Genomic DNA, 10,537 nt, shown 5'->3' on the forward strand with positions numbered 1-10,537 from the left:
GCAAAACACTGTATAAATTTAAAATAATCGTAAGTTATTAGTCTCTTTTCTCTTCAACGCACTTGGGCATCCCAACAACGTTGCCATTAGGAAACTGACTTTCGAATTTTGTCGCGTTATATGATGAAAAATTGTTAATAAGACACCGATAAAACCAATATGGTCTACATTAGAGTTGTACATGTAGGAGTTGAAATTATTTGTGTTTAGATGATTGGTTTGTAAATGTTAGATACCTTATGACCATTCTCTTTTATGTTTCTTCTTGTTTTCTTGTGTAGGTTCATTTTCATACTTTTTCACACCATATAAATAAAATCCAAGATTATAAATATAAATTAATATTATAAGAGCATTTCCGGCAACTTCTCTATCTTTATCTCTGTAATTACATAAAATAAACACTATATTTTCTCTCCCATATACAATTGAATAATACTTTTTTACATCTTTATCGTTATATTTTTTTCTTCTTCACTTACAACCACTTTCAAATATATTAAAAAATAAATAGAGAATCAACAGTATTCCTCAAAATTTACTCATCTTTTAAAAATTTTATCTCTTCTCCCATCACAACCACTTATAATCCTCTAAAACAAATTTAGAGAGAATACACATTAAAATAAGAGAGAATACACATTAAAATTAAATAACCAAAATGAAAACCGATGGCACATTTATTTCCTTGAAGTCAAATAGGCAATAGTAAATGTAGGACAAATTACAGAAGCCATTGTTGTCCTATCTTGGCCCATAAGTCTAAGCAAAGACTTGGCACACCATGTGGTCCAGGCCCAAAGTCAATGCTTGAAATAGAGCTTTTATATTGGTCCTTCAACATTTACAATTTTACACTACAGACCCTCAACTAACATACTACATTTGAAAGTCTTGAAATTTGATTAATTGCCCCATCACCACCCTTTTTTAGACAAGAGTTCATGCTAGATGGTACTAACTGACCATTTGAATTCCCATAAGAATTATAACACAATGCTTGTTGTACATGAGATCCTTCTAGGGGCCTTCTCGAAGGTTTTAGTTGAATTTTCGGATAAATCAATCTCAGTACACGGAATATCATCGCTACAAGCTAAATAAACCGGTTGAGTGCTATAACTTCCCGTTATGTTATCAAATTTCACTTCTTTTATCGCAATAGACCCAGTTTCGTTTTTGCACAAACTTTTGTCACAATAGTATTGGTTGATTACTATTGGAGAATTAACATTTGTTACTTGAATATTTGAAAAGGTTATATTTTTGACCAAGCCCATTCCGCCCTATAACAAAAACAACAGCTCGAAGCAAAGTCAAGACGCTTCTACAATATAAGTAGTATCATATCAATTATATCAGCGTATATGTATATCTACCTGCCATGTCTTGATTCTTGCTCCGTATAAAGTGTTCTCAATGTTCGAATTTTCTACAAGAATGTCGGATACACACGCGATACTTTTATCCTTTCCTAATCCTCCTATGCTGAAGACACATTTAGTGAAACAAAATCAATATATAAACAAATATATTATTTATGAAACAATAACTCAAGATATTTCATAATATATATGCTTAATTACATGTTTTTTATAGTATCCTTAATTAAACATTATTAGTGATACCTTATACCATGTCCAGGACCACAGTTGATACGATGTATGTGAACATTGGAGCATCCAGTTTGTATGGAGACACAATCATCTCCTGTTATATAAAAGCCCATAATCAATAATTTTTCAACTCTTAGAAGGGGTGGGTGGGTGTAGGGCCGTCCAAACCGCTTGACGCTCGAACTTGCTCGCCGTTCGCTCGGAAATTGCTCGTTTATTTTTTCGCTCGATTATAAACGAGCCGCTCTGCTCGGTTCGATTTGTAAACGAGCCAAGCAACGAGCAAAGGTCTGTTCGGTTCGGTTCGGTTCGGCTCGAATATTTTTAATTTCTTTTATATATAATTATATATGAACAAATATATAAATATACAGACAACAAACATAAAATATAGGTATACAATTTTTTAAACCCTTTAAAATTGTTCCTATTCCATCAATTTTATAGTTTTATTAAGTTCGATTCAAGTTTTCAGAATATAAAAGTTTGTTTACATGTTAGTTCTATCTCACTTCAAACTTCTTTCGCCTAAAAATTTACAACCTATTACACGTTTGTCTAAAAACTACTAATTTGTTTACAAAATATATTATTTACAACATTCAAACTTGTTTCTTATTGAAAATTTTAAGTAAAATGAAATAAAAAAATGCTCGAAATCGCTCGATGTTCGTTTGAAAAATGCTCGGTTGGATTTTGGCTCGTTTCGTTTTTTGCTCGGTTCGAATTTCAGCCGTTCGGTTCGGTTTGGTTGTAAACGAGCCAAGCAACGAGCAAGCTTTCACTCGGCTCGCCTCGTGAACAACCCTAGGTGGGTGGGTGTTGGGCCTTTGGTAACCTATAGCCCAGTAATTTAGTATTTTTTTGGGCTAGGCCCTCAGGCCTCAACCCCTTAATAGGCCCCAAGAAAAACAAATGTTTAATTTTTCATAGAATTTACTAATTTAGGTTCAAGTTGAACAACTTTTTAAAAAAAAATATTTGTGGTTTATCTATAAGTAACCTATGTTATTTTATCACTATCAAGTGTGTTAATGTAAAGACTTTTGGTATTTGAAAGGTAAAGTATAATATTATGTAATTAAGAGCGACAAAAATGAATTTGACTTTGTTGTTATACATGGATCAGAGCGCGGTAAGACAACTGGTTTGATAATTGATCCAGTTATAAAAAAAATTGCAAGGAAAGACCAAGAACTATTAAAACTTAATTGTAAAAAAAAATTATAGTACCAGTTCGGATATTTGAATGCAGGATTTCTACATCACGAGTGTTTTGGAGGTGAATCCCATCGGTATTCGGACTATTTCCCGGTGCCGAAACACTAACATTGTTGACTTTGACTCCTTGAGAGTTATCAAATTTCAAATGAACTTGCGCGCTATTTTTTATCATGATATCGCGAACCATGATATCTTCGCTTGCGTAAAATCTCAAAGCCTAGCTCAACAACAACAATAATTAACACCAAAAATATGGAAAAAAAGAAAAAAAACAAATAATCATTAACTGTTATGATATAATTACCGTTGGTTTTATATCAAAAGTGTGTTTGGATCCCATGGGGGCCCACCAATTACATCCTTGACCATCAAGGGTACCACTTCCTTGGATTGTAATATTTTGAACCCATTTGATATTTATCCACTGATACAAGTTTGACTTGGACCATGATCCCATTTTTGGTGGTGCTAATAGAGTTCCATCTATCTGTTTATATGAAATTCACATCTCACTCCTAATTTTCTAGTCATATAACTTAACAAAATATAAATACATTGATGCTTTTAACTTATTAGATTTTAACTAATACGGGCCTCTAACGTTGTCGTTTTCTTGTAATTTGGCACGGTGTCTATTTGGAGATATAGCAAGAATGGGCGATCACATAAGGCCCATTCCTGGCTCGAATTTTTATTTACTTTTTTATATGTATATAATTTATAGCCCAATAAATACACATTTAACGCAACCATTCCAATACACATAACTTAACAACTAGATCCCAAAAAATGATTTATTAGAGAGTATCAATTATTAAGAATTTATCAACACTTTGTTTCCAGAAGTGGTAAGAGATCGAGTCACGCAATCCAGAAATGGTATTAATCTTTTATTGCTATAACGACTTTGTTTTTCTTTATTGTTACCACAATTAGCGTCGATCCATTGGGAAAAAATGTATATAAGGGCTCATTTAAGTACTCGCTCGGGAAACTTGAAATCTCAGATACGGTCCTGATTTGACATTTAACTTGTCGCTGTTAGAGTAGTTCAAATTTACTACACTTTTTAAAAGATTAATACCATTGAGGAACATAATCAGGATTTCAATATTCACGGAGACTCAAATATGCTTGTTGTGAAAGCCTAAGTTTATATGAACTAGTTGCTAACCGAAACCGAGTTAGCCAAACCGAGCCATGTATACCCTTAATTCCACCATTAACAATAGAGAAATCACCTGAATAACGACACGCGGCATGCATGGGCCTTGAAGGGTTAGAGGCTTGATAAGAAACCTGTGATTAGAGGGAATTTGCAAAATGCCTCCATCAACTTTGCATGCAGCATTCCATGCAGCTACAAGTTTCTATACAAGTTATACATAAAACAATATATGTTAGTAAATACATTATATATAGCGACTCTCTAAATGTGTATATAAAAGTAGCGTAGGCTATTCGAGAACGGCTTGCTAAAAGTTCGAACTGAGCATTGGATTGAAGAAAACAATTAAATAACATATATTTTATATATAGAGAAGAGAATCATACTCAAATATAAATATAAATATATAAACAAAATAATTATGTGTGCATATAAATAAGATAACTTAAAATAGAATAAATAATAAACGAGTTGAGCTGAGCTTGCAAAACAATTAACGAGTGAACTCGAGCTTGACTTGTCTTAACTTAAACGAGCCAAGCTCGGGCATAGTGAGATCAAGCTCAGATTGGTTCATTTACCCAAAATGTACGAGGTCAAGTTGTGTTTTTACCTTAGAATCATCATAAACTCCATTAGCTTTAGCTCCAAAGCATAAAATGTTAAAATTGGTTGTAGAATTACAAGAATATCCGTAAGTGTGATGATGCTTCTTGCAACTCCTATGGAGTTTTCTTCCATAAGCAGAGGGTATTATTGTAAAAAGGCAAAAGAGCAAAAGAAGGTGAAAAAGAAAGACATATAAGTGCTTCATCATGTTTTGTTTCATATGATAAAAGAAGCTTTTGGAGAAGCTATGTTTAGTGCATGCTTGCACTATGACAGTTTCTTATAGTTGTGCTCTATAGAACATGTATTATTGGACCCATTAAATTTATAACTAGCTAAATAATTGTGGTGTATTTTTGATGTTACATTATTGGATCTTTTAAAACTTATATTTAATCACTTTAAGTAGAGAAGTGTGTGATATCACGTAAGCATTCGCATAGAGAAGAGGTGGTTAGATAACCGTCTTATGTATCATATATCATAATCAAGACATTTAGACATGACATAAGTGTTTATACAGTTCTTGTATATATAGGGTTACACTGAACACATAATAACTTTTAAGTAGAGAACCGCTAAGTATGTATAAATTATTAGGAACCAACTTCATGAATAGTTAAAGAAACTCGAGCATGTTAATGAAAGGTCTAATTACATACATGTTAGCACTCGTTTGTTTACAAATCTAGTTATTTTATTATATTAAAAAACGATGAAGTTTCATTAAAAAAGACGAAATATTTTAAGGTTGCATGCGGTGCGGTGGAGATGAGGGTGGCACCAAAACTACAAGGGGCGCCAAACTACTAGGCCTCCGCCAAAGCTGGGCATCAAACTAGGATCCGCCAAAGGTTTAACGGGAGCCGGGAGGGGGAGTAACCGTTAAAGGACGTGAGAAATACGGTCCATCCTAATTAATCAATTACACATAATTAATTTTATAGTGCAAGTCACTACATCAAAGTGAATGAGTGGTTTAGTTGCATCTTTGTCTATGTAACGTTGACGTGATATTTTAACATACACTATATACTAAAAGTTACTTTACATAGTCTAAGATTTTTAAACTTGAATATGTAAATAAAAAAACTTAACTTGTTACAACATTACAGCATATATATAATATAAAAGAATGAATTAGCTAATATCGAATTACTTATCATGATCATTAACATTTGATGAGTGAGATGTTAGTTGGATAAGGCCATTTCTTTTTTGTTTATAATTTGTCTCTAGCTTGCTATAAAAAATTTGACGTGTTTACTTTTTATAAATCATGTTCATTCTTACTATATATAATTATTGTTTCTTTATGCTTTTTGAGCTAAGCACTAAAAAGAGAAAAACATAAATATAAATTGTTAATTTAGCAACTTCAAACACCACCTTATTGCACCCCTATTTATTTTTAAACAATCATTTAATTCTAACAACCCATATACTTATATGTTATTATCTTTAAGCTCATCAATTTTCTGTGACTAAATTAATAAGTCATTTGGATCAAATGTAGAAAAATAAAGGGTTTTAGTAACTAAATCGAAAAATTAAATAAAATCTCAATTATAAGTGAAAAACAATATTTAGGCATATAAAAGTAAAGTAAGAAAGATATAACCATTTTCTGTTTTGTTTGTTAGATATATATGTTGCTTCAATGTATAATTGATTCAAGAGCTAACAAACTCATGCCATATAATATGACAATGGCATAGATGTTTCTATCCGACTCATGAACTTGAATTTCGTCATCTTGACCCAGTTACAAACTCAAAGGTTTTCCAGTATTAAAGTATTAGAGATGGATGAAGATTTATGAAGAATTATAGAGAATGATCAACCACAGTGAAAAAGTGTCATGTTTAATTTTAATATTAATATTCTCTTTATTATGACTGCATTCATTTGTAAAATGTTTTAATATTAATATTCTCTTTATTATTGCTGTACTCATTTGTGCAATGTTAGTAGACAAAAATTGTTATTAATAAAAAATATTAGTAACATGCTACTAGCACCGTGATTTTCTTAAGAGAAGCTTATGGGTTCGAGTCTTGTTTGTGATAAAATCATGTGCGAGCCAGTGTGGTGGTGGGGCCTTCGGGTGGTTGATTTCTCCTGAAATTGGTGACGGGCACGTTGTCTGTGATCGCTGACGTGGGTGCTCTTTTGCCAGTGAATATACCTGGGTAACCAGGTTTTGTTGGTCGTTCAAAAAAATTAAAAAATAAAAAGAAGGAATTAAATAATTTTAATACTTTACACCGTAGAAAGTTAAGCAAGTCTTAATTGGGCGGTGAACAAACAACATTACCTACCACTTTCTTCATTTTATTCTCTAGCTTTTCAATCTTCTTTAGGATGATTCCATTTTAGAATTCTTTAATGTATTATCTCCCAAATAAATAATGTAGTAATATTTGTATAATCCTAAAAGCTAGGATATGCTTTTGAATTAAAACAATTAATACGCACTTAGCATGTAAATTACAGCTCATGTTATTTATTAATGTTATTTATTTACAAGTTAGGGTTTTTCCTGGATCGAAAGACAAGTGTATCTCGATGTAGTGAATTTAGTTAGTAACCTATTTAAAGAATTCGTTGGCTGTTCAGAAAAATAAAAAATAAAAAACATATGTTTTTTTAACGGTGATGATCATCCAAAGCTTAACAATATATACGTAATATCATACATTTTTCAATTTCAATCTTTTATCTGCAAAGGTTCTTATAAAAAATAAGGTATAAAAACTACTTTGTTGTGTTTATTAATAGTATTAACTAGAAAACATAATATACAATAAGATGCGAAGACCTAACATAGTTAAAAAAAAACAAAAAAACAAAAAACAGAACAAAACGCTAAAGCATGCGGGTTTGGGAAACCAATGGTTCTGAGTTCGAAAACAATAAAAGTCTAAATGATCCTGATTAGAAGACATGATATTGGTCCATAAGTGTCAAACGAACTATAGAATCTGATCCTTCTTAATGAACTGGGACCACTGACAAAGCTGGCTGTGGTTTAACACCGGTGGTGTAAAGAGCGGGGGCGTGAAACACTATGCTAGAGGGGCATGAAAGACGGGAGTGCTAGCTAGTTAATGCTCTCGAAGGGGGGGAGGCGCTAAAAGGACGCGGTGGGCTATGTCGTGGTGACTTCGACGTGGATGGTGGTGGCGCCACTGGCATTAAAGCACAATGTATAACTTTACCAGTTACAAATAATCATGTAACAAAGATGATGTGTCAATTTTTTGTTTATATTTGTATTTTCATAACTAAAGTACAAAGTTTTATTACTTGGTTTTCATAATAATCACTTGATGCCATTCTAGCATACAGAAATTTTCTGTTTTTTATTACCTATAGAATAATACAATATTTTCAAAGTAATAAATTCACAATTTAAAATCCCGTACCTGTCAACTATTCATCATTATACAACATTTATGATTAATTATTATATACTAAATTTTATCCCCCGAGAGTTGATTTACATTATTCGTTTTTAATATTTATATATGTATATTTGGATTTTAATTTTATTTATTGTAAGAAAGTTAATAATTAATATACTTGAGATTTGATGATGAAATGGCTTCACAAATAAATAATATGTTATAATCCGGTTTAAAAGCCATATGGGTTTGATGATACCCATTACCCGTTTATTTTCTTCTTATAAAATTGTTTCTTAATTATAAATAATATCTTTTTTTTAAATAAAATAGGATATTAATTTTTAGTATATTCCTATTTTATAGGATTTTCATATCAAATATTTGATGATATTATTTTTAATATAATGAGATGTTATAATCCGTTTAAGAGCTATCTGAGTTTGGTGAGACATTTACCCGTGAATTCGGGTCAAATGCGTGAGAAGCCTTCATTTACAAATAAAGCAATCTGATGGCTTAAGAGAATGGTTGTTTTACATTTTTCGTTTTTTAATATTTATTTTTTGGATTTTAATTTTCTTTATAAATAAATAATATGTTATAACCCGTTTAAAAGCTATCTGGATTTGGTGACTCATGACCCGCTTATGTTTTTTACTATAAAATTATTTATTAATTATAAATAATATCTTTTTCTTTTTAAATTGGATATTAAATTTTAGTCTATCCTTATTTTATAGGATTTTCATATCAAATAATTGGTAAGATTAATTTTTAATTTAATGAGATGTTATAATCCGTTTAAGAGCTATCTGGTTTTGATAAGACCCATACCCATAAATTTGGGTTAAATCAATGAGAGACCTCCATTTAAAAATCAAAAAATCCGGTGGCTTCCACAAAAGAAGGGAGCGACCACATCGTGACACATAGGATTTTAGGGTTTTCGTTTATATATATTATAGATAACAATTATAAGCATTGGTGCCCTAAGCGTCGATCGGGACACTTGGCGGCACTGTATTGGTCCTTGAATTTTGTTTTAGTTTCGGTACCGCGTCGAACATAACGAAAACCGAACGAATTCGCGTAGACTCACTGCATTTTGTTTTAATTTTGTGGTTACATGACGGAAATCAGCCGAATTTGTGTAGACTCATCGCCTCAACACCGTTACAACGCCCGAAATCGACAACGCTTGCGTTTATCATCGTCCGGGTTTTACCAACTTGCCCGGCTCAACACGCCCGACATAACACTAGTTTATCACAATCTAAAATCCGGTTAACCACTTTGTAACAGGTTTATACCTGATTCACTAATCAGTTAGTACCCGGCTTAAAGAAAACCGGTTAGTACCCGATTCTACTCCGCAGCTAGAAACCGGTTAATAGTATTGATCTCCAAAACCGGTTAACCGAACCGGTTATTTGGTTTTTTTATAATTATTTTTTCAAAACCGATTTTTTTCAAGTTAATTGGTTCGGTTATGTTCTTGACTCAAAACCGGGTAGTACCAGACCCAATTAACGACTCTAACCGGTTATTTGACCGTTGACCACTAACTTGTTTTAAAAATAACCGGTTTTCAACTAACCTGTTAATCGGTTTGTGCGCCACTAAGTCACAAGTAATGAAGGATCGGTCCAGGCCTGTTGAGTACAGAAAAATCAGGCCCGTCACGAGTTAACCATGCCTTATGTCAATGGGCCTAAGACCCAAATACCAAATAAAAGAACTGAAGAAACATGTGTTTCAATGGGCCGATCCTAATAGACACTTATTAGCCTAAAGTCTAACCCATTATATTTCTAACACCATGGCCCATCCTATTATTATTATTATTATTATTTGTTTTTTTGATAACTAAAATTAGTACATCTTTTCAAATATATGGTTTTGAAAACTTAACTTTTACAATATTTTTTTGAAAATCTATATTTGAATATAATTTATCATATTTATTGACATTGTACTAGAATAAATAAACTAATACACAATATTAGACGCAGAAAGTACGAATTATTTAAAAAAAGAAAAATGTTTTAAACGACAAACGTATGACTCAATGTCTCAATCGACATAACACGCATCCTCATATTTACCAAGAATGACATAACAACGACTGCATACCAACACTTGTGACGTGTTATAGGGGCTGTATAACAGTTACCTCAAATCATGCGTTGTATAAAGTTATGCGGCCTGTACGTACATTTATATACAAGCTCACATAAGATGATAAGAATAAGCAAAAGTTTTATATAAGCTAGTGTACGAATTGTTTAAGGCCCTCTGCTTATACATAGCTTTACTAGAAACTGATATAACGATGGTGTGGTGTGTTATAACAGCACCCTTTATTATTACAAGTAAATACAATTTCTGAATTAATATACATGCATTGGTGAAATCATGAAACTAAAGCGAGTGCAGATCGATATTTCAATCGTCATAATAATCATGACCCGAAAAACCACCCATTATCGCAAGTTGCATGTTTTCAGATG

The 10,537-nt window shown here is 32.1% G+C and overlaps 1 pseudogene across 1 annotated transcript; it reads right to left on the reverse strand.

The window, feature by feature from the left end:
• Positions 1-776: 776 nt before the first annotated feature.
• Positions 777-4,837, reverse strand: LOC143584004 (polygalacturonase At1g48100-like; annotated as a pseudogene). Its single transcript, XR_013144279.1, has 7 exons — positions 4,622-4,837; positions 4,082-4,210; positions 3,145-3,327; positions 2,850-3,057; positions 1,629-1,710; positions 1,380-1,488; positions 777-1,286 (listed from the first exon to the last, which is right to left on the reverse strand). The product of XR_013144279.1 is annotated as a polygalacturonase At1g48100-like (transcript).
• Between the last annotated feature and the right edge of the window lie 5,700 nt (positions 4,838-10,537).

This window comes from Bidens hawaiensis, unplaced genomic scaffold, assembly GCF_021521415.1.
Source record: "Bidens hawaiensis isolate Kalapana, Puna unplaced genomic scaffold, B.hawaiensis_p1.1 tig00032764_1, whole genome shotgun sequence".
NCBI classification, from domain to species: domain Eukaryota; kingdom Viridiplantae; phylum Streptophyta; class Magnoliopsida; order Asterales; family Asteraceae; genus Bidens; species Bidens hawaiensis.